This window comes from Anser anser (assembly GCF_964211835.1).
Source record: "Anser anser genome assembly, chromosome: 1".
Classification (NCBI taxonomy): Eukaryota; Metazoa; Chordata; class Aves; order Anseriformes; family Anatidae; genus Anser; species Anser anser.
Window position 1 is genome coordinate 150,837,476 of NC_139720.1, and position 25,504 is coordinate 150,862,979.

A 25,504-nucleotide genomic window follows, 5' to 3' on the forward strand; every position below is an offset into this window, starting at 1 on the left:
TGGATTGCTCTAAGTCCAATAACCCTCAGCAAGGAGGGGGGGGCAGATACATAGTACTTAAGCTTTCTGACAGGTTACACCAGAACAAATAGCCCCAAACAGCCTGTTTTAGCCTCAAATGCAATGCACTGCAGCACGTCCCAAGCCAACAGGTGTAAAGTCAGTTCTTACTCTGTGACATTAGTCAAGACTGGCTCTTATCCCTGCTACCTTGTTAGCGTAGCAACCACATAACCACCAAGTGATTATATGAAGGGGCTTTATTCAGCGCTGGAAGCCGGGGCAGATGCCCAAATCTGGCTTCAAGTCCCGTTACTTCCCAACCATTATTTATACATTCAACATTACATAAGGCATACATATTCATTACAGGTGGTAACATCAGCCTCGCATTCCATTCTAATTAGCTCCCCTCCCCTTTGCACGTGCGTGGCGCTCTCTGGTGGTCGTCCAGGTGGTCGTCCAGATGAAGTAAGGACTCTCTCTCTCCACTAAACTTTTCACCTTTCTCACTCGACGCATGCTCCCTCCGCTCCTTGGTTCTGCTTCAACTCATTTCAGCATTTCCAGGTCCTTATCCAAGGTCAGGTTGTACCTGTTCCCTCCCAGGGTTCCCCTTCAAGGATTCATTTGACTGTTCAGTATACGCCCTAAGTTTCCCAGTATACATAGATTGATAATATACTCCCTAAATTTCCCAGTATACATACATTAATTGATAATGTAAGTACATTTGGCAATACTTAATTATACTTAATGACCCATCACCTAAGAGACATTAATAAAACATCCACTCGATTCTCCGTAACACTAACAACCTGACCATGGCTCAAAGGATCTACCTTAAAGGCAGGGTAAACAGCTTTCTGGGGAGATGTTAGAGGCATGCATGACCTACAGGCACTCCTGCCATCCAATACAGATGAGCAGTCTCCATTCCAGGCTGTGACAGGCTTCTGCACAGATGGGAAACTGCAGTGACTAAGGGCCAAGGATAATGATGTGGGATGCTCACAATCAAGTGATCAGCTGCGCTTAGAACAAGTTTATGAAAGGCAGGTCCTGCCCAGCTCATTTGTGGACATCATCTACTAGAATCTTAGTAAAGCTTTTGAGAGTTTCCCGCGGTATTCTCCACCAAATGCCCTGCATGACAGCAGGGTGACATCCTGGTGACAGCAGACCCTGGCTGAACCTCGCCCTTCACCTCAGGACCCGCTCCCATCCCCTCGCACGCCAGGCGCAGGGGCTGCACCTCCCCACTTGTAACGGCGCTACTTCAGCCTCGGGGTTTCACCACGGGCTCAAAAGCCCGAGAAGCCCCCAGCACCCGCGGGGAAGAGGAACGGGAAGGAGCAGGCAGACACACGCAGAGCCACGGCAAACCTGGGCACCGCCCTCACCTCCAGCACCACCTCCAGTCCTGAGTCTCCGCCCTTAGCCCTCACACGCTAATTATGCTAAGTACACCCAGAATGCTAATTAGCCGCATGCACAGTCTGTGTTCCAGAACCTTCTGGAAAGGGCGGGGGCGGGCGCTGTTGCTGAGGTGTTCCCTGCCCCCAGGCTGTCAGAGCCACGGCTGCACAGGGGGCAGGTGGTTGCTGGGGGGTGCCCTGAAAAAGGGCTGTCCTGCCTTCGCGAGATCTGCTCTTCTCAGCCAAATTGAAATGGATTGAGCTCCTTTCCTACCAAATGTGTCACACGTCGTCTTTTTCTCCTCGGTCTCTCACAGGCACCACGGGCTGGGGATGCCTACACCCCTGGCCTGGCTCCAGCAGCTGGCACCCAGCGCACTCATCAGTCCACCCGGTAGCTGGCTGTCCGCGCTCGAAGTCATACAATCCTACAATCATTTTGCTCAGAAAATAAATAAATAAATAAAAAGACGAAACCTTTAAACCTTGAACAGTTGTGTTTGCCCTTTCCTGGCTTCCCTCTGCCTCCTTGCCAGGCTTGGCCACCACCTGGCACGCGTGTGCAAAACCCACCACTGGTGTCACCTTAGCTGTCCTGGGTTTTTCTTTCTCCCTGAAGGAATTGTCCAGCAGTTCTTGGCCTTGCTCTCAGACAGTTCTGCTGAAAGTCTTTGGTTTCTTACGTTTAGACTGGACTTTGTAAATACTGTAAAGCAAGAGAACCGAGGTCCGTGTGTCTGTGGGCACGAGAAGCAGATTGAGACAGGGAATAAGGAAAGCATGTCGATTTTGCAGCTTTTAGCTAACCCTAACCCTTTAGCTTTTAGCTAAGATTGCACTGGTTGCACCGGTGTCCACTCAAGCCTTATACTTCTGCGGGTCTGATGTGCCAGACCACTGAATCCACGCTGTCCAATAAACCTGGTTGTCCCTTTCCTCCGCCTGTTCTATATCCAAGTATCATGTCCTCCAAGCTCAAGATTGATGTATCCCTATGAGCAAGAAGGCAGGCAAAGGGGGCAGGAGATCTCCCTGGATGAGCAAGGAGATCCTGGCAAAACTCAAACAGAAGGAGGAAGTATACAGCATGTGGAAAAAGGGCCAGGCCACTTGGGAGGAATTTATGAGCATTGTCAGAGTATGCAGGGATGTGATGAGTGTGAGAAACACTCCGTAGCCAATAACTTAGGCTCAGGCGAGGATCTCAGTGAAGTAGTAATTTATTCGCGATTGCAATGGCGGGCGCCCCACAAGCAGGAGAGCGCGCCTACTACTTCCAAAAACACAGTTTATATACTTTTTGATGACAGGACCCTCCCCTGTTTCCCCACTGGAGTGGGTAATCCAGGTTCACAATCTATCTGATGCTTCACAGACAATGCCTGGCCTTCAGTTGCTGGCCTGTTAAATTTCAAATTTCTTTTGACTTTTTTACTGTTTGAAGTGGTAATGTTTCATCACTTACCTGATTTGACTTGACACCGTGATTTTCACCTAATTGCTCTAAGGAGTCCAGCTGTCTGCATTTTACAAGGTTTTCTGTTAAGCTTTCTTATCACTGTAAGCATATTTCAATACCACATTCCTTCCTTCTATACAATGTAACACTGCAAAAACAACATTCCCATTCCCACAATTCCCCCCTTTTCTCTTTTTATAATTTGTTGATTTTTGCAAAATTTTTCTCTAAGGTGTAATTTGGTGGATGTCTTCCTCTTCTTCACTTTCTTTGCTTTCCATTTTCTCTAATATCATCATCTTATCTGAGTAGGGTGGTGGATCCATGGTCATTTGTTTCAAAAGTGCAGTTTCAATTAACCGCTGGACAAGTCCCCTTACACAGGGGATAATGCAACAACCAATGGCTGTCAAAACTCCTGCTACTACAATCAAGGATGTAAATATGGACACTACCATTCCTTTCCATTTACCAAACCAAGATTCCAACCATCCTGTGATGGAAGTGTCTGTTCCTGAGTTTTCTGCCAATTCATTGGCAAGGGTGGTAAGCCCTTGCAATGCTCTAGTTACTGTGCCATCCGGGGCAGTATTGTTAGGGATAAAAGTACAACAACGGTTGCCCAGCATCACGCACACACCACCTTTCTCCGCAAGAATATCTAATGCTATTCTGTTTTCCCAAGCCATTTTGCTGGTGGCATCTAGTTGTTCAGCGATTCCTCTTATCGCATCTCTTGTATAGTTTATGAATCTCTGCTGATTATAATAGATATAATTAATCCAATCCACATTTTTATTAATTGTTACCCACCAGAACAGTGACTCAAACCCTGCAGCAATTTGATTCCTGGCTTTATGTTCATCGGGAACTCCTCTAGGCACCCCAATAGAATCTATGTACGCTCTATCATCAAATGATGCTCCTAAGCTTCTTTTACTTCTTCTGGGTATTTGTGATGTTTCTCTTTCAAATGCCACGGTGAAGGGTATAGCTAATTGAACAAGTGCACAAGTGCCTCCCCAGTTAGATGGCAGGATGGACCGTAAGATCTTCCTTCCACAGTACCACCAGAGATCTGCCCTGGGGATCTCAAGTCTGGAGCAGTTTCCCATCAAGTCCTCAGTAGCATTCAAGGTCCTCGTGCACAAGGCAAATTCTCCCAGATGCCAGGTAGCACTCACACCCTGCCGTGAGAGGCAAGCTGTATGGTTACCTATAGCTGTGGAGAATACAGGGGGAGCCCTGATATTGCTATCATGCAAGGAAGGGAATAGTAAAGAGAGAGACTTACAGGCCTCATTTCCCCAGGCAGTCTTTTCTTGGTACAATGCAATCATACATCGCATCCCTCGGGAGTCCTCGGTCCACCCCAATGGGCAGGGCACTATCTGGGCAATCAGTCATCCCGAGGCACAAGCATAGCAATTGCTATGGTTGAGACTCTGGACAGTATATTTGACCCATTCTATCCAGGCATTCACATCCCCATACCCTGTTTCAATCTCAAATGTTTGAACTGCCGCATTTCAAAGAGGGCCTCCTGTTTTCTCTCCTGTTTTCTCCTCGAGTTTCTCCCTTTCTCTGATGGCAATAGAGGATCGTTTCCATACAGCTATTCTCAATCTGGCTGTTGGGTCTCTACCAGTTATTTGTTCCCTCTGCTCAATTGTCGTTGGGCATTTAAATCTCCACGAGCTAACACCTCACAAGCATCAAACATGACAGATTGCGGTACATAACCCTCTGTCACATTCACCCATATTTTTATGGGGTATCCCATCTTACTATTATCTGGTCATGCCTTTTCCAAGTTGCCAATTGACCAAGACTTTCTCTGAGGCCTACAATCACTAAAAACAAAATTAATAATTGATTTTTCCCTGTCATTATTTTTAAACCTTAGGTTTCCAAATAATTATCAATACAAAGAATAAGATATACACTACTACCATAACAAACCCCCCTTGGGAACACTTCAGTTCACTATAGGCCAGTCCTTTCTCTCAAGCACAAGTCACACTCATTAGTTACCTGTGAAAATAAAAGGTTAGTTTACAATTGCAAGCTCTTATCCCGCTCAGAGTCCACTATGAGATTTTTCTCTTCGATTTCAGCTTCCAACAAGTCTTCTGTAGGAACAGCTTCCCAGGTACTAGGGTCGATGGATGCCTTCACTCGAGTATAGTGAGTCCAACCTTTTTCTGCAGTTCCTATGGCTGTTTCAGTGGTTAGTAGTACTTGGAAGTGTCCTTCCCATTCGGGCCGGAGTTGATCCTTTCCAGGTCTGAATCAGGACCCAATTTCCCACGGGTCCTGAGAAATGACAAAGAAGAGGACAACCCCAGAATACAGTTCTTAAGAAACATCTCTTGTTTCGAATTGTGGTATCTCATCCCTTCTGCCCAGATAGGGTAATCCGAACAGCATCTCATACGGTGAAATTCCTATATCGTTTCTTGGTGCTGTTTGAACCTGTAGGAGTGCTAAAAGTAAACATTTTACCTAAGGAAGTTGGGTTTTTAACACTAATTTAGTTAATTGCTTCTTTAATGTCTGGTTCATTCGCTTTGCCTTCCCAGAAGAGGAGGGGTGCCAGGGGGTGTGAAAAGCCCACTCAATCTCTAAGGCCTGCATTAACCCTTGCAGTACTTGTGAAGTGAAATTATTTCCTTGATCTGAATCAATGTTTTCAGCTATCCCGTATCTAGGGACTATTTGCTCCGGTGATACCTTAGCTACCGTGTTTGCAGTGGCAGATACAGAGGGGAAAGCTTACACCCATCCAGTCACGTGGTCAATTAGGACAAACAAGTACTTAAATCTCCCTCCTTTACGTAACTCAGTAAAGTCTACCTGTATACTTTGTAAAGGTCGAATCCCTGGCTCCCGTCCCCCTCTAGGTTAGTTACAAATGACCTTTTTATTTGCCTTTTGACATATGGTACACCCTCTGCATATTTGCTTCACTGAAGTGTGTATTCCTACACAGACATACTTTCTTAGCACAACATCACACATTGCTTGCATCTCCCAATGACTCTCTTGATGTAAAACATCATATTTGCCTCCTTGGTGCTTTATTCAGCATTTCTCTCCCATCAGGGAGTATCCATTTTCCCTCAGGCTTCGTGGCTCCTCATTCCTTAAAGAAATCTCTCTTAAAAACTTTTTAGTTCTTTCTTAGTTTTCAACAATTCCCTGAATCCTCTCTGGATTTATTCTCAGTTTTCCCTCAGACATTAGATGCCTTAAATACCTGACTTCTCTTTCTACGTATTGTAATTTATTTTTCAATACTCCCAAGCCCTGCTTTCCCAGAAAGTTGAATAGCTTGTTAGTAGCTTCCTTCACAACTGTTTTATCCTGTCCTGACAATAAACGATCATACACATTTTGTAACAGAAATTCCTCCTTGGGAGGTTGGAATTGCTCCAAAATCTGTTCTAGAACTTTGCCCAAATTAATCGGTGGCCCTGTAAACCCCTGAGGTAAAACTGTCCATATGTATTGTTGCTTCCGCCCCCACTTCAGAGTCTTTCCAGTCAGAGGTGAATATATCTTTGCTCTCAGGGCCTGAGAGCACTCCATTAATACCACTGTTATTCCAGTCTAACAATTTACTATTTGAATGCCCAATTTCATCATCAAATCCCTTCCCAACAAGTTAGTCCCTGCCTTGGGTACATACAATAATTGCCCAGAGATCATTTTATCCCCTAGTCTCAGCTTGGTATCCCCCAAAGGTGGCACTGTTATCCCAGCCCCTTCTACCCCCATCACTTGTTAGGGTTTCATTAGTTAATTTAATCCCTGATACTTTACAGGCCAGTAATGACCTAGCTGCCCCTGTGTATTGTGTTTGATGGCAAGGTTCGGGAGGGGGCTGCAGTGGCAGCCCCCACGAGGAGAATCCAGAAACCACCCCGTAGCAGATAAGGGACAATTTCATCCGGCCCCAGAGGGGCCCACCGCTGCCCAGAGCCAAGCCATGAGCAACACAGTCCGTGCCTCTGTGAGAGCACATCCACGAAAACAAACAAACAAACAAAAACCTGCTGCTCAACAGCAGCTGGGAGAGCGAGGAGTGAGAAACCTCCCCGCAGACACCAAAGTCAGCACAGACGGAGGGGGTGGAGGCGCTCCAGGCGCCGGAGCCGAAGCCCCCTGCGGCCTGTGGAGAGGCCCCTGGTGGAGCAGGCTGCCCCCCCCGCCCCCCCCCTTCTCGATACTTGGGAAACTGACCAAACACCACAGCAAATATACCAAAACTTCTAGACTGTTACTTAGATAGTGCCTACATCCTCTTTCCCTGCTCATTCAACTTTCCCAACTCATTCAAAAAACAGCTCTGTCAAACATTACATACCACACCTTTAACACCTTCAATAACCCTTTTTAACGCTTCTTCTTATCTTTCTCCAGCCTGTACTTTCACCAAAGTCTCAGTCATTAGCCAACTTAATTCCATACCTTTCTCCCTCATCCCATTTTCCTTCTCTCCTCCTTCTTCCACTCCGGATATTCCTACCTGAAGTGGCCAGCCTGCCCACACTTAAAACATCCCATCAAAGCCTGTCCCTGCTAAGATTCAGGCCACAACACGGGTAGCTTTCCTTGCCTGCCATTCCTTCATCTCTCTTCCTCTCTTTTCCATCCTGGCCCTGACTCCCCCTGAAGATTTTCTTCCTCCTTCTCCAACCCTCTGCCTGACTACCTGCTACACTGTCAATACCATTAGTTTCACTCTCTGCTTTTCCTTCTCATCTCCCCTCTTGACACACACGTTCAGGGCCTCCCACAGGAGGGCCCCCCAGTGACTGTTCACTACATCCCCCCCACCTTCTGGAGCATTTTCTGTGCATCTTGCCAGGCTTCAATCACAAAATGAACTTTCAAGAGCCCTTGGGATACCGGGTCCTCAGGATTCATCCCCAAGTACTTTCTCATTCTGACCCCAAGTCTCTCATATGATTTCTGTGTTGCACGCTATTATTCTTCCAGCCAGGATCGGCAAGTGGTTATTTCTGCCCTGCCGGTATTACCCCTGGTCCTGGAGAATGAGTTCTTTCCCATTTTTGTATAGCAGCTCTCCTCCTGATCATTCCCATTTCTTTCCCTGTAAACAACATATTTATATACATAATTCCCCCTCCCCAAGAGTATAAGTTTGGTCCTAGGAAACTCCTAACCTCTCTGGCTGGTAAGGAGGGGGGAAAGTTCACTTAAGAGGATACACAGTTAGTTTTAGTACTGTTAGTATCAGGGAAGGCAAAATTCTCAGTACCTCTTCTACCTTGTTCTAATTCTTGCCAGAGCCTAGAGTACGCTCTTCTCTAGGGACAGTGTTAATTGCAGTCCCTGTCTCCTTTCCTGGAGCGACTGCTGCTGCCACCGGTGCAATATTAGCATTATAGGGAGCATAACTTGGCTCCTTCTCCAAAAAAAAAAGGAATCTTATTGTTTACACATACATTTCAAGCCTGAATTTTCATCAGGCCCGTATTTTGGCCAAAATACTGCTCTTTCCTTAATTGGTTCTTTTGTCCAGACTAATACACAATATTTAACCATATTTTTTTTTTTTTTTTTTTTACCATCTCCTCCAATTTTGAGATTATTTTTCCAATTTCTTATAATTCTTCAGGAAGAACTTTCGGTAGGCACTTCCCCCGGGATATCTCCCTGTCCCCTGGAACTCATATTTCCCATTTTTCCTATTCTGGAAAATAGGGATGTACTGCCAAACACTTCACCATGCAAGGGCTACCGCACACCTATGAGTTTACCAGATTCCCTGGTGTACTTCCGAGCACTACCCTGTGCAAGGATTACCGCACACCAAATTTCCCTGGTGTACTGCCAAGCACTTCCCTGTGCAAGGCTTACCGCACACCAAATTTCCCTGGTGTATTGCCAAGCACTTCCCTGTGCAAGGGCTTACCATACACCAAGTTTCCCTGGTGTACTTCCGAGCACTACCCCGTGCAAGGATTACCGCACACCAAATTTCCCGAGACTCTTCCTTTCTCTCCCTTATCTCACGCTTCGTCCGTCTCCGGCCGCGCCCCTCGCGGAGTTACGGAACCGCAGATCAGGACTCCACACTCGAATCGTACAAAAGTACGTCTCAATCACACATCACACAGAGTCTCACCCGACCCCCAAGGCAATACTTAATATTTCTTACCTTGGTCTGTACACAGAGTTACCGGATCAATTCTTAAAACCCGGAGTGCCTACCTTCTTCCTTTCCCCACTACTTCACGGATCCTGCCTCTTTAATCAGTCTCGGGCCCTCTGTCAGCTCTCCGCAGAGCCGCCACCGTCGATGCACAGGACCGCTGAAATCAGCGGGGCATGCCTTCCTGCTGCTGCGGCGGTGGGGCTCCCCAGTAGGTGACTGGATCCCGGACGAGCCCCCAAATTGTGAGAAACACTCCGTAGCCAATAACTTAGGCTCAGGCGAGGATCTCAGTGAAGTAGTAATTTATTCGCGATTGCAATGGCGGGCGCCCCACAAGCAGGAGAGCGCGCCTACTACTTCCAAAAACACAGTTTATATACTTTTTGATGACAGGACCCTCCCCTGTTTCCCCACTGGAGTGGGTAATCCAGGTTCACAATCTGATGCTTCACAGACAATGCCTGGCCTTCAGTTGCTGGCCTGTTAAATTTCAAATTTCTTTTGACTTTTTTACTGTTTGAAGTGGTAATGTTTCATCACTTACCTGATTTGACTTGACACCGTGATTTTCACCTAATTGCTCTAAGGAGTCCGGCTGTCTGCATTTTACAAGGTTTTCTGTTAAGCTTTCTTATCACTGTAAGCATATTTCAATACCACATTCCTTCCTTCTATACAATGTAACACTGCAAAAACAACATTCCCACATGAGGAAGGCCAAATCCAAAGTTCAGCTGCTAAGGACTGCACCTCGATATCTGAAGGATGTTGACACTTGCTGGTGGGGGAACAAAAATGTTGTTTTTGCACAGAGTTACATTGTTTAGAGGGAAGGTGGTATTGAGATATGCTTTTGCAGTGATAAGAAAGCTTAACAGACAACCTTGTAAAATGCAGACAACCAGACTCCTTAATGGAATTAGGAAAAATCACAGCGTCAAGTCAAGTCAGATAAGTGAAGAAACATTACCACCCGAAAGAGTAAAAAGTCAAAAGAAATTTGAAAAATAACAGGCTGGCAACTGAAGACCATGTATTGTCTGTGAAGCATCAGATAGGTTGTGAACCTGGATTACCCAGTCAATGGAGAAACAGGGGAGGGTCCCGGTCGTCAAGAAATAAAGTATATAAACTGTACTATGTGACTAACAGGCATGCTCCTGCTTGTGGGACACCTGCCATTGCAATCGCAAATAAAAAAGCTATTTCACTGCTATCCTCGCCTGAGCCTATTTTATTGGCTACAGAGTGTTTCTCACAGGCCAAGCCTGCAAGGAGGCAGAGGGAAGCCAGGAAAGGGCAAGCACAACTGTTCAGGGCTTAAAGGTTTGATCATTTTTTTTATTTTTTTTTCCGAGCATCAAATGTCACACATTTGGTAGGAAAGGGGCTTAACACATGTAAAATTGGCTGAGAAGAGCGGACCTCGCGAAGGCAGGGCAGCCCTCTTCTGGGCACCCCCCAGCAACCACCTGCCCCCTGTGCAGCCGTGGCTCTGACAGCCGGGGGGCAGGGAGCACCTCAGCAACAGCGCCCGCCCCCGCCCTTTCCAGAAGGTTCTAGAGCACAGACTGCGCATGCAGCTAATTAGCATTCTGGGCGTACTTAGCATAATTAGCATGTGAGGGCGGGGGGCGGGGACTCGGGGCTGGCCTATAAATGGCACCAAGGAGGGCAAGGCAGCTTTTGGCGGTGCTGCAGGTGAGGGCGGCGCTCAGGTTTGATGTGGCTCTGCGTGTGTCTGGTGTGTCTGCCTGCTCCTTCCCTTTCCTCTTTTCCTGGGGGAGCTGGGGGCTTCTCGGGCCTTTGTGGAGCAACGGAGCTGTCATTAGTGGGTCATTGAGCCCATGGTGAAACCCCAAGGCTGGAGTAGTCTGATTACAACTTCAGGAGGCAACCTGTATGGTCAGCTGTCTGGGCTCCTGTGAGACTGTCAGTGGTACAGAACTCCTAAAAGCGTGTGACTGTCCCATTTCCTCCAGGGGCTGGCAGTGAAAAAAATGCAGAGGTTTCGGATTACAAACGGGTGCCAGAGCGCATCGCAGTTGTGGCGCTGGCCATCCTTGTGTGTCTGTTCCTTCTGGCAGCTTTGGGCTACTCAGTGAAGTGGTTGCTGAAGATGAGACAACGGTGAGTAGGTTTTTCCCAGCAGTCTCTGCCAGATTGCTGCTCTGTGCAGGGAAGCATTTCTAGCGAGAACATCCTGGAGCACAAGGAGCTCTGGGCAGCTCTTTGCTGGGATTTCTGCTGAGAGACTTCTTTAATGTTAGCCTGTCGATTCGTATTAACGCATTTTCTTTTTGAAAACCCTTTTGTTCTGTCGCAGAGAACCATTGCTGGGTGAACCTTCCTTTCCCTTGTGAAGTAAAGATCCAGACAACGTGGAAAAAGAAAGAAAAATGGAGGAAATCGCAAAAGAGATCGAAAGTCTGTTATAGGTTATAAGGTATATAAAGTTAAGATGAACTTTTACTGTGTGCTCCTGCTTGCAGGATGCCCACCATTGCCATAGCAAATAAAACAGCTTCACAGAAGACCCTGTCTGAAAAAAAAAATTCTTCTCACATTACGATAAGCAGATCAGGGGTCAGTGGAAGTTTCAGCTGTCTTCCTCATTTTGGGACAGTGAAGAAATACAGGACGAGCAGTGCAAAATCCGCAAGAACAAAAAATCGCAGGCCCTCTAGTCCTGAGTGAAGGAAAAAAAGGAAAACGACCAATTAATGGTTGGTCATATGCAACTGTACAGATATACAATACATATAGCAACAAGCATCGAGCAGTTTGTGAACCTGTAGTACTCAGCCAATGAGGAAACAGGGGAGGAATTAAGCGTCGGGTAATAGGGAATCCGCACTCCTGCTTGCAGGATGCCTGCCAGTGCAGTTGCTAATAAAAATGCTATTTCACAGAGATCCTCGCCTGAGCCTGTGTTATTGGCTCTTGTGTATCACAGATGCAAGGGGTAACACGGAGGACACAAGGTGCAGATGAGGCTGAGGCACTGAATGCCTTTTTGCTGTAGTCTTTCTGTCCTGTACAGAATTTATCAGACAATCAAGTGATCAGCTGTGCTTAGAACAAGTTTATGAAAGGCAGGTCCTGCCCAGCTCATTTGTGGACATCATCTACTAGAATCTTAGTAAAGCTTTTGAGAGTTTCCCGTGGTAGTCTCCTGCAGAGACTGCCTGATCAGGGCTTGAAGAGGTTTGCTGGCTGAAGAACTGGCTGGGTGGCTGGGCTCAGAGACTCAGCGCAGAGTTCAATCCAGTTGGTGGCTGGTCGCCAGAGAGGTTCCCCAGTGCTCCATACAGAGGCCAGGGATGTTCAGTATTCCCATCAGTGATCTGGAGAAGGGGTTCAAGTCCACCCTCAGTAAGCTTGCAGACAATACTAATTAGGGTCTCCAAAGCCATCTATCCTGAAGCAGACCAGCTCCCTGACAATTTGCATAGGCTAGGTCAACAGGCCAAGTCTGACCAAGTGACAGCCAGCAAATGTAAATGCTGGGTGCTGCATTTGCATCAGAACCCCAGAGCAGTGGTGTGGGCTTAGGGATGAGGGGCTGGAAAGTTGCCCAGCGGAAAAGGGCCCGATCCCAGCAACTGGGCTGTGGGTATGAGCTGTGAGATGGCACCAATCTTCTTGTGTATCACCCAGGTGAGCACCCCGTCACCTGGTTGCTCCAGTGCAGGAATAAGAAGGCCAGTAGCCTGGAATTAGAGCGCAGGGAAGCCAAGCGGCTGGATCCCTCTGAGGGAAGGTGATGTTGACAGAGCAATGGGATAATGGTCACAAGTCATCAGCATCCAGAGGCAAGTCCTGTTAGGTGTGGAAGAGACGTATCCCTTCAGGGAAGAGGTCACCCAAGCAAGTGGACCTCCATGGAGATGGGTATCCAGTACTAAAGGAAGTCAGCCACGCTGGAGAGAGTTTATGGTGACTTGCAGTACGATGACCAATTCTCTAAAGATCCAGATTAAGTCAAGTGCATACAACCACTGTAGCACAGGTTTGTATGGAGTGCCCCATTGTTCTATGCCAACTCATTGGCAGTAACAAGCTGGAAAGACAACGAACATATGCCACACTAATCGGCTGGCCAACTTCAGCAATGCAAAAAAAGCCTCTCTCCCTCCCTATAGACTCACATCTCAGCTGTTGAGAAGCTTTCCCCAAAGGCCCACCAATCAAGAATGCTGTGCAGAAGCTGTCCTGGAAGTTCCGGCAGTTCAATAAGGTTACATCCTACTCCCTACCTGTACAAACCAGTATCTCAGCTACTAGGAGCAAGCACTGCTCTCTGCTCAAGAGGATATAGTAGGTACACACCACATGCCACCCTGCAGTTTAACCTGCGTGATCGTGGAGAGGACATGAAAAAATGGGATGGAAAAATCTACCTTGACCCTGGAGGTACACGAATTGCAAGGAGAACAATTGCAAAAGCAGTGTCTTCTGAGAAAACTGCTGCTCCAGTTTCCATGGGCAGTCATCCAGACACAGTAACGAATACTGTGACCAGGACCAGATGAGCTGTGCCTCCAGCCAAGTGGAGAAAAGGACAACCAGGTTTATCTGACTGTGTGGACTCAATGGCCTGGAACATCAGCCCCACAGGGGTTTAAGACTCTAGCGGGCACCAGTGTACCCTAATGCCAGCAAGCTAGAAAGCAGCAGACCCCATCTGTGTTTCTGGAGTGACAGGGGGATCCCGACAGCTAACTGTACTTGAACTTGAAGAGAGGGTAACTGGGAAGGAGTGGCAAATGCACCCCACTGTGACTGGCCCCAAGGCTGCAGGCATGCTTGACATAGACTATCACAGGAGAGGGTACTTCAATAATCCAAAAGTTACCAGTGGGCTATTGGCATAACTGTCTTGGATACACAGCAAATTAAGTAGTTGTCCTTCCTTTTGGAGGACCCTTTTGCTGTTGGATTGCTCTAAGTCCAATAACCCTCAGCAAGGAGGGGGGGGGGGCAGATACATAGTACTTAAGCTTTCTGACAGGTTACACCAGAACAAATAGCCCCAAACAGCCTGTTTTAGCCTCAAATGCAATGCACTGCAGCATGTCCCAAGCCAACAGAGGTGTAAAGTCAGTTCTTACTCTGTGACATTAGTCAAGACTGGCTCTTATCCCTGCTACCTGACCATGGCTCAAAGGATCTACCTTAAAGGCAGGGTAAACAGCTTTCTGGGGAGATGTTAGAGGCATGCATGACCTACAGGCACTCCTGCCATCCAATACAGATGAGCAGTCTCCATTCCAGGCTGTGACAGGCTTCTGCACAGATGGGAAACTGCAGTGACTAAGGGCCAAGGATAATGATGTGGGATGCTCACACAGGCCTAGATACCCACAGCTGCAGGGAGCCTTTGCCTGTGATGTCAGTGCCCTCCAAGTCAACAGGTGTTCAAGATTTACCTCTGCCATCCCTAGAATGACCCCATGAACAGTAGTGCACTTGCAAGGGGGGGGGGGCTTAACCATCACTACCACCAGTTGTCTCATCTTCAGGCAAAGAACGTTTCCTGGCAACCCTAGGTTGATTACAAGTGCAATGAACTATTACAAATCTTCAAAATTCAAAAGAAGAATTAACAAGGATTTTTAGATTATTCCTTTGGACATACACGGGGTAGCTGACCCAGTGCCGACATGGAAGCAACGTCTTGAACAACGTCAACTCTGAGCAATTAAAAATTAAGAAGCCATCTAAGAAAATTTTATCTCCTTCTCTAAGTTAGGAAAGCTCAACTACCTCATAGTACAGTATGTTTGCATTTTATCATCTTGGGAACACCCACTAGGAAATAGAGATGCACACTATAGTACGCGTTTTTCAGAGAGCGAATTACACATTCAGGGTAGGGGACTGATGTCAGCACATATCCATAAGCTGAATTTACTTCATGGATCCCATTTCTGCTCAAGGCCCTGCATGTTTTCTCCTGTTATACCAGATTCAGAGCACAAATGCCAAGGCCTCCGAACCCTATAGGGGGAGAGGGGTACTTCTCTTTATAGGAAGAGAAATCCACGTGATTATTTTAGTTAAAACAAGTTGTGGAAAGATCCTCTCTTCCTGCTAATGTGTCTTGTTTTGGACAGAATTTCTCAACCCTTCCAAATACAATTTTTATCGGGAATGGCCACTCATCTTTGGTCACTGTGAGCACTGTCATTTCCAGTATGCCACATTTCATAACCATTTTCCATGTTGAAGTGTTCCAAGTGCCCACGTGTTTTTTTTAAACACTAGTTGAAAGTTTAGACGATTAAATGAAAAATTAGTGATAAATAAGCTAAAATTTTTAGATAGCTTTAAGTAGAGCTCTAGTCCTCTGTGACATTTAATGCACGTTTCCAAATGCTGACCTTAAAAACCAGCCGAGGGCATTATTTATGCTCATTTCTATCTTCCTCCAAATGAGCAGCCTCAGAAATGATCGAGCCCATTTCACACACAACTGAAGGTAGTTCTCGGAAGCACCCAATTCATTTTGAACATCACCTTTTGGCTCCTTGAACCTTAAAATACTCCCTTCAACTTCTAACAAGGTCTTACTAACTTCATAGAGGAAGAGTTGAAAGTGCTTGAAAATATACAAACATTTTAGTGTAACAGCAGAGTCACAGGAAGCCAGAGCAAATAGTCCTAGAGGACTTCTAAACAGGATTTGCAACCACAACCCGGTCCACCCAATTGGAAGGGTTACCTTTATACTTGCATTCTTTCACCAGATGAGCAGCAAGGGTGCCTCAGCCAACATTTTCACTTTTGTTCAGAAGTTACCATTCTCTTCGTAACATCGTTGGGCCAAAACCTAAGACCTGCAGAGTTGGAAACAGACGATCAATTGCAAGTAAAAGGACAGATGAGCAGAAGCATACTGGCTCACAGAAAACAGAGGTAAGGAATGTTGAAGAAACAAGTGATGGATAGTCGCTCACAAAAGGAAAGAAGGGCACAGTAGACAAGAGCAGACATCTTGAAAGACACCAAACAATGACCCAAGGAAAGCAGAGAAAAAGAGCCAAAGGAAAATTTGAGCAGTGTAGGACAGGAGATTTCTGTCACCACAGTTATATTACTTCAGCTCTTTGTAGAGCAACTGCTGTTAGATATTTCCTTCCACAAGAAATCAGAACAGCAGCTAAGTCAGCTGAAATTTATTGTATTGAAAATGCAATTGGACAATTGTTTGACCAGTTTCAATATTACAGGTAACACAAGATTAAGCTGTCACAGTACTATTACTATGTGTATGAAACCTTGTGGTACCGTGGAGAGTGAAAGCCAGTTGTTTGCCTTTGAGATTCATGCCACAAAAATGAAGTAGTTACGCATCTAGAGTTCCTCTCACTTTAGAAAGAGAAATTCCCCAAAATAGTCAGGAGATGAAATGACCATTTTTTTCAGAGTAGCATGCAGAGTGTTCCCCCAACTCCCCAAAAAAGTAAACAAGGCTAAGTGACTTCACTACCTAAACCTACCATCATTCTTGTTTTTAGAAGAGGACAGGTGCATTCTGGAAGTGCCACATCACCTTTGTTTGCCTCCCCACCAGACTCATTTCTCCATTTAGAAGGCCTAGAGGAGTTCTGAGATTCTTGATGCATTTTAGGGAAGATGGAGGAGCCTTGAAGGACTGTTTCAAAGATGCTGGTAACTCAGTTCTTGAACTATGGAGTTGGTCAAGAGCTGCCAGGAAGGTGCTTTGTTCAGAAAGCACAGGTTACGACCATAACCACATTACCCAACAACCCCTCACCAAACACCCTACTAATAAAATACTGAAAAGCCCTGTCATTTGGATTGCCCTTGTACCTGACTGTTAGAGAACATGGGCTTCACAAGCAATATACTCCAAGTCTTTCCCACTTCCTTAAACCACATTACCTCTTTGCCTTCAGGAAGAAACAGTTGATTGGATCTATTCTGCAATTCCCTAGGGAATAAAGAAACAGCTCTGTACTTTCAAACCATCTTTAGGGGACACCGAAGAAGAAAGGTCTGGCATGGGGAAGAGAAGCCTTTACTAGTTGATTGTCTTATTTTCTCAATCTAAAACAAGTAGAAGAGATAATGCAGCACAGCAACAGTCTCTCAGATCCACCCTTAATCTTGGTGGTGGAGCACATGCACACATTTCAGTCATTTACAGGCAAAATATTTGGGAGATTCAAGTACATGAAAGCTCCTGCAAACCAAACAAACTCCAGACATCAGTAACAGAATAGGAAATGATTTCAAGAAGAGCAGTTAGCTAGCATCCAGATAGCATAAAAATACAGTGAACATTACCATTTCATTACCTGAAAATGTGTAAAGGCACACTCTAAATGAAGAAACACCCATGTAAAATGTTTACAGACACTTCTGACTAACTGATGTTTCTAAGTGAGCAATTACCTATTGCCACATTTACGTAAAGGCTTGACCTTTGTAAGTAAAAAAAAATCACAGAATCATCTAGGTTGGAAGAGACCTCCAAGATCACCTAGTCCAACCTCTGACCCAACACTAACAAATCCTCCACTAAACCGTATCACTAAGCTCTACATCAGAACGTCTCTTAAAGACCTCCAGGGATGGTGACTCAACCACTTCCCTGGGCAGCCCATTCCAATGCCTAAAAACCCTTTCAGTAAAGAAGTTCTTCCTAATATCCAACCTAAGCCTCCCCTAGCACAACTTTAGCCCATTCCCCCTCATCCTGTCACCAGGCATGTGGGAGAATAGACCAACCCCCCACCTTGCTATTCTTCCTATCAGTGACAAATTTCCCTTCTGGGTCCAAGTATTGCATTTCTCTCCTCATGGGAGAAGTGGGGCTAACATTTTTAACAGCTCTTAAGCCACAACTAGCTGGTTTGGTTTTGCCCTGAATTAGTAGAAGGTAGCTATGTTCTCAGCAGTAACAGCCCTTCTTACCACATGCTTTTCTGTTCTGGGCTGCTATTTGCTGCTCCCACTATAACCTATGTCAAATACTGCCATTTTTGAAATAAGCTGACCTTCAGTGCTGGTCTGGCCTGCATTATTGTTTGACACAGAAACAAATGCTGAGGTTACCTGCTTCCACATCTTAGGCCCAAGCATTCTCACGAGTATGGGGCTGCCCCAGGAGATCCAGGGCACTGGAAGAGCCAGTTCCCCTGTAGTTCAGGAGCCTCTGCACAAAGAACCATCGCAGTTGTGCATGGGGGTACAGCCTCTTTAGAACACTGACCTGTTCTCACTGCAGACATTAAAGTGTGCATGGCACACATTTGAAGATGCTAATATTAAGTGAAGTGAAGGACATGGCCACCTCCTCCAGGACTGCTCCTGCCTGGCTTCTTGTGCCCAGGAACCCCTCTGCCCAGGCTGAGTAATGCAGCTCCACTTTCCCAAGTGGAAATGCTAACACAGCTGAGCACAGTTACAAGAGACACACAAGTCACCAAGCTACCTGAACCAAAGGCAATCTTTAACACAACTCATGGAAACCTAAGACTCAGTCAAGTCCCCTTCTTCCTCTCCCAACTAGGGAGGATACAAGTCCACTACTGCAGGCACACATACAGCACTCCCCTTTTTCACAGGAACACACACAGTTGCAGATCCTTGAATACCAAGGAAGGCTCCTCTGGCAGGGGAGAGCCCCTGCCCAGCTCCCAGACCCCTTACCTACTTCACAGCTCTCCTTCTCACCAGCAGTTCCAGCTTCAACTCTCCTGCAACACTCCATCCTGGTTTGGGCTGGAAGTATCTTCCTCCCAGTACCTGGTGGGGTGCTGTGTTTTCGATTTAAAATGACCCACGCTGGTAACACACTGATGTTTTAATTGTTACAGAGCAGCGCTTTCAGAAAGCCAGAGACTTCTCAGCTTCTCATACCACCCTGCCAGTGGGCAGGCTGGGGGCACACAAGGAGCTGGGAGGGGACAGAACCAGGACAGCTGACCCTCAAGTGGTTTAAGGAATATTCCAGATGTGGGGTGACTAGCCAGAGGGTTGGAAGACCACCGTGTGGGGACAGCCTAGGAATCAGCCAGGGGGTGATGAGCAATTGCATTATGCATAGCTTCTTGTGCACAGATTTTATTACCGTTCTTTCTCTTCAATGCTATTGAACTACCTTTATCTTAACCCACAAGCTTTTAGCTGTCTCCAACCCCCTACTCCCCCCGTCCCATTAAGGGATGAAGGATGACCCAACAGCTGCATGGTGCTGAGCTGCCAGCTGGGTTAAGCTACCACACACTCACACACTGATCCCTCAAATTCACTGTGCTTGCAATACCACCCCCAAGAATTCCCCCCCAACACCTGGCCCAGACTTGAGGCCCCTGCTATTCACCCCCAGCCCAACTGAAGAGCCCACAGGTCAACACACAGCCACACCCCCACACCCCAAGCTGCAGAAGCTGCACACATCCCTCACCAGCACCAGGCATGACCTGCAGCCTCCCTCCAGCCAACACCGTACAGCCCAGCCCTCCCCTCGCTCATGCCACACGCCCACCCCCGACAGCTCAGCTGGGGCACACCGCTCCTGTCCCAGCACCCCCACGTACCAAACCCCACTCTGTCCCAGCACCAGGCACGGCACGAGTGCAAGAGGGTTGGCCGGGACCGCTCAGGTCCCAAGCACCCGGAGGCTGCAACGATCGGGCACAACCCCGAGCCCACCACGGAGACGTCCCGGCGACGGCAGACCCTGGCTGAACCTCGCCCTTCACCTCAGGACCCGCTCCCATCCCCTCGCACGCCAGGCGCAGGGGCTGCACCTCCCCACTTGTAACGGCGCTACTTCAGCCTCGGGGTTTCACCACGGGCTCAACGACCCGCTAACGACAGCTCCGTCGCTCCACAAAAGCCCGAGGAGACCCCAGCACCCCCAGGAAAAGAGGAACGGGAAGGAGCAGGCAGACACGCGCAGAGCCACGGCAAACCTGAGCACCGCCCTCGCCTCCAGCGCTGCCACACAGCCCCGCTCCCGCAGCACCGCCGAAAGCCACCCCCTACCCTCCTCGGCGCCATTTATAGGCCAGCCTCGAGTCCCCGCCCCCAGCCCTCACACGCTAATTATGCTAAGTGCGCCCAGAATGCTAATTAGCCGCATGCGCAGTCCGTGTTCCAGAACCTTCTGGAAAGGGGTTGGGGGGGGGGGCGCTGTTGCTGAGGTGCTCCCTGCCCCCCGGCTGTCAGAGCCACGGCTGCACAGGGGGCAGGTGGTTGCTGGGGGGTGCCCAGAAAAGGGCTGCCGTGCCTTCGCGAGGTCCGCTCTTCTCAGCCAATTTTAAATCTCTTACGCCCCTTTCCTACCAAATGTGTCACACGTCGTCTTTTTCTCCTCGGTCTCTCACAGGCACTGCGGGCAAGGGGTGCCTACACCCCTGGCCTGGCTCCAGCAGCTGGCACCCAGCGCACTCATCAGTCCACCCGGTAGCTGGCTGTCCGCGCTCGAAGTCATACAATTCCAAAATCATTTTCCTCAGGAAAAAAAAATAAATAATAATAGAAAAAAGACCAAAACTTTAAACCTTGAAAAGTTGTGCTTGCCCTTTCCTGGCTTCCCTCTGCCTCCTTGCCAGGCTTGGCCACCACCTGGCACGTGTGTGCAAAACCCACCACTGGTGTCACCTTAGCTGTCCTGGGTTTTTCTTTCTCCCTGAAGGAATTGTCCAGCAGTTCTTGGCCTTGCTGGCAGACAGTTCTGCTGAAAGTCTTTGGTTTCTTACCTTTAGCCTGGACTCTGTAAATACTGTAAAGCAAGAGAGCCGAGGTCCGTGTGTCTGTGGGCACGAGAAGCAGACTGAGACAGGGAATAAGGAAAGCATGTCGATTTTGCAGCTTTTAGCTAACCCAGGGAGTATGCTGTATATTAACAAGGACAGGACCGAGGCATGGAGTACGAGGACAGGATGACCCTAAAAGATAAGGGAAGAAAAGACTTCATACACACACATAATAGAACCAGAAAGAACTGGCTTGGACTGCTGGAGTCTGTAAAAGAAAGGAAGGGTCAGAAGTTTAGCAGCGAGGAAGACTTCTGGCCTTCAAAAGACCACCAGAGTATGCTGGACTGCCACCCAAGGACTCCAGCATGCATGCGAATACGGGCGGGAACCTATGTTAATAATTCTTTGGATACCTAATGAATAAGCAAGAGACTTACGGGGAAGTGAGATGAATATATATATATGCCATTAATATAAGCACCCCGGCAGTAACCCTTGGTGTGTGTGTTAGGCAGAGTGATCCCCCCCATACCCGGCGCTGTAATAAAGAATACCTGCTTAATAACTTTGGTTATTGAGTTTTCACTGCATCAGATTCAAGCTGTCCAGGTCCCTCTGCAGGGCCTTCCTACCCTCTGGCACATCGACACTTCCCCCCAGTTTGGTGTCACTGCAAACTTACTGAGGGTGCACTCAGTTCCCTCATCCAAATCATCAATAAAGATATTAAACAGGATGGCCCCCAACACTGACCCCTGGGGATCACCACTCGTGACCGGTCGCCAGCTGGATTTCACTCCATTCACCACCATTCTCTGGGCCTGGACATCCAGCCAGTTTTTTACCCAGCAAAAATGAACCTGTCCAAGCCATGGGCTGCCAGCTTCTCCAGGAGAAGACTGTGGGAGATGTGTCAAAGGCCTTGCTGAGGTCTGGGTAGACTTCATCAAGAGCCTTTCCCTCATCCACCACGTGGGTCACCTGGTGATAGAAGGAGATGAGGTTGGTCAGGCAGGACTTGCCTTTCATGAACCCATGCTGACTGGGCCTGATCCCCTGGTTGTCCTGCACATGCTGTGTGATTGCACTCAGGATAATCTGTTCCATCACCTTCCCTGGCACCCACCGAGGTCACACTGACAGAAGCGTACCAGCTACTATGAGGAAAATTAACTCTATCCTAACTGAAGCCAGGACAGCTGGGAGTCATGGAGTCTTGGTGCGATATTGCTGCTAGTGCACTGTCATGGTAGCAATCAGCACCTGCTGAGGGTTCTTTGACCTTCAGCAACCCCACAACACAAGGCTCCTCCAACAGGGAAGACAGCTGCTTAATTTTCTCTTTCGCCAAGGCAGCTATGCCAAAAGCCCACCAGTACCCTGCTGGGTCCCTGAAGTAGCCTCTTCTGAGGTAGTCTATGCCAAGGATGCATGGAGCCTTGGGGCCAGTCACAGTGGGGTGCTTTTGCCACCCCTTCCCAGTTAGGCTCCTTTCAGCCTCCAATACAGTTAGCTGTTGGGATCCCACATCACTCCAGAAATATAGATGGGGTCTGCCCATTTATAGTTTGATGGCATTAGGGTACACTGTGCACCGGTGTCCACTCAAGCCTTATACTTCCGCGGGTCTGATGTGCCAGACCACTGAATCCACGCTGTCCAATAAACCTGGTTGTCCCTTTCCTCCGCCTGTTCTATATCCAAGTATCATGTCCTTCAAGCTCAAGATTGATGTATCCCTATGAGCAAGAAGGCAGGCAAAGGGGGCAGGAGATCTCCCTGGATGAGCAAGGAGATCCTGGCAAAACTCAAACAGAAGGAGGAATGTGGAAAAAGAAAGCATGTGGAAAAAGGGCCAGGCCAGTTGGGAGGAATTTATGAGCATTGTCAGAGTATGCAGGGATGCGATGAGGAAGGTCAAGGCCCATTTGAAAATCTGTCACGGGATGTCAAGGACAACAAGAAAAGCTTCTTCAGATATATCAATAGTAAGAGTAAGAGTAGGGAAAATGTGCGCCTGCTGCTGAATGGGGTGGGTGCTCTGGCGACAAATTATACAATGAAGGCAGAGTTACTGATTACCTTCTTTGCTTCTGGCTTCACTGCTAAGAGCAACCCTCAGGAATTTCAGAACCTAGAGACGAGAGGAAGTCTGCAGAAAGGAGGACTTTACGTTGGTTGAGGAAGATCGGGTTAGAGATCATTTAGGCAAACCTGACACCCACAAATCCATGAGCCCCAATGGGATGCACCCGTGAGTGCTGAGGGAGATGGCAGATGTTACTGGCCACCCTCCATCATCTTTGAAAGGTTATGGAGAACAGGAGAGGTGCCTGAGGATTAGAAGAAATCCAGTATTTCACCAGTCTTCAAAAAGGGCAAGAAGGAGAACCCAGGCAACTACAGGCCAGTCAGCCTCACCTCCATCCCCAGAAAGTTAATGGAGCATCTCATCCTGGAGGTCGTCTCCAAGCACGTGGAGGATTAGAAAGGTGATCAGTAGTCAGCATGGACTCACCGAGGGGAAATCATGCTTAACTGATCTGATAGCCTTCTATGATGGGATGACTGGATGGGTAAATGAGGGGAGAGCAGCGGATGCTGTCTACATTGACTTCAGTAAGGTTTTTGACACTATCTCCCATAACATCCTCATAGACGAGCTCAGGAAGTGTGGCCTAGATGAGTGGACAGTGAGGTGGATCGGAAACTGGCTGGATGGCAGAGCTCAGAGGGCTGTGCTCAGTGACACTGAGTCTAGTTGGAGGCCTGTAGCTAGTGGTGGATTAAGTTCATGGTCAGTGTAATATGAGCACATATTATATACAAACCAACAGAACCATCAACAAACTTAGGCCAGCCCCCAGAGATAACAAACAACAAGAAAGGAATTAGAAAAACAAACTTGAAAGCACATAAAACCGCACAGTGAATGAAAAAAAAAGTCAACATTGTGACCAACTTCTATTAAACTAATATAAGGAGTATAATAAATATGTTTTAATACATTTTGGTCAGATCTGTTGTTATCTCAACCCTTCATGCCCCGCATTGGACACCAAAAGGACTATTGTGGTTTAACCCAGCAGGCAGCTCAGCACCACACAGCTGTTCACTCACCCTCCTCCCTCCCTGCCCTGAGTGGGGTAGGTGAGAGAATCAGAAGGAAAAAAAGTAAAAAAAAAAAAAAAAAAAAGTAAAACAAATGGGAGAGATAAAGACAGTTTAATAGGACAGAAAAGGAAGGAAATAATGATAATAATATATATATTTATATTATTATATATATTTATAATATATATATACATACACCATAATTTTATATATATGTATATATATGTGTGTGTGTGTGTATATATATATATATACACACAAAGCAAGTGATGCACAATGCAGTTACTCAGCACCTGCCAACTGATGCCCATCCTTGAGCAGCAGTCCCCCCTGCCTACCAACCCAGTTTTATTGTTCTGCATGACACCACATGGTATGGAATATCCCTTGGGTAGGTCGGGGTCAGCCGTCCTATTTCTGTCTCCTGCAAGCTCCTTGTGCACCCCCAGCCCCTCGCTGTCAGGGCAGCACAAGAAGCTGAACAGTCCTCGGCTCTGTTTAAGTAGTGCTCTGCAACACCTAAAACATCAGTGGATTATCAGCATTATTCTCATACTAAAAAACACAGCACCATACCAGCTATTCCGAGGAAAATTAACTCTATTTCAGCCAAAACCAGGGCAATCAGAAAAATCATGTACTTTTATTGTAAGGAATCTGGTGCTATGATTCAGGAGATCTGAGCTGTAGCATGGTATACGAGGACCCATCAGCACACATGAGCAGTGTCAGAAATACTTTGTTGGTTTGTTTGTTTGTTTTTGTTTGTTTGTTTTAAGTTTTAAGATAAAACTATTTGACAGATGAATGATATGACTCCCTTCAAGATGTCACCTAATGAAGTTATTCAGAAAAAGCTAATTCTGACTCTAACTTTTCATCAAAACCGGAATAAAATCTGATGAAGGTGGTGATTTTTTTCTTTTGATTTTACTAAATTGGCTAGGAATAACTGAAAATCAGCACTGAAGTGTTAATGGAAGTCACATATTACAGTGGTTGGAGAAAAAATAAGGTGTTCACTGGAAACTAGAATGGATTCATTTCCATGTTTTTTCTTTCTGAACCCAGTCTGTCCTAGAATCCCTCCATCACTTCTGCTAGTCTGCCTTTAAACTAGAAAGGGTAGCCAGACTTACAATATTTTTACATATGAGCAGAAACCTGTTACTACAGAACAAGTTTTCTAAAATAAAACTCTGTTGATATGTTTTCCTAAAAAGCTCTTTAAGATTTAGAATCATAGAATGGCTCAGGTTGGAAGGGACCTTAAAGATCACCTACCTGGCTGCAACCCCCCTGCAATGGGCAGGGACACCACCCACTAGATCAGGTTGCCCGGGGCCTCATCTGACGTGGTCTTGAACAACTCCAGGGATGGTGCATCCACAGCCTCTCTGAGCAACCTGTTCCAGTGCCTTGCCACCCTCGCAGTAAATAATTTCTTTATATATAATCTAAATCTACCCTTTTTCAGTATAAAGCCATTCCCCCTTGTCCTGTCATTATCCAACTGAGCAACAAGTTGCTCTCCATCTTTTTTATAAGCCCCCTTTAAGTACTGAAAAGCCACAATGAGGTCATC

At 47.0% G+C, this 25,504-nt stretch overlaps 1 protein-coding gene across 32 annotated transcripts in view; it reads right to left on the reverse strand.

Annotated features, from left to right (window-relative positions):
• LOC310892886 (uncharacterized protein) overlaps window positions 1-25,226 on the reverse strand; it is a 151,038-nt gene extending 125,812 nt beyond the window's left edge. For 10 of the 32 annotated variants that reach the window (XM_083821137.1, XM_083821149.1, XM_083821141.1 and 7 more), the window contains exons 1-3: window positions 20,017-20,109; window positions 16,976-17,024; window positions 15,792-15,906 (exon numbers count right to left, since the gene is read on the reverse strand). The gene's annotated coding sequence lies outside the window, so the exon portion shown is untranslated. The other 22 variants (XR_014578550.1, XR_014578551.1, XR_014578552.1 and 19 more) reach the window with 10 other exon arrangements.
• Window positions 25,227-25,504: the final 278 nt, after the last annotated feature.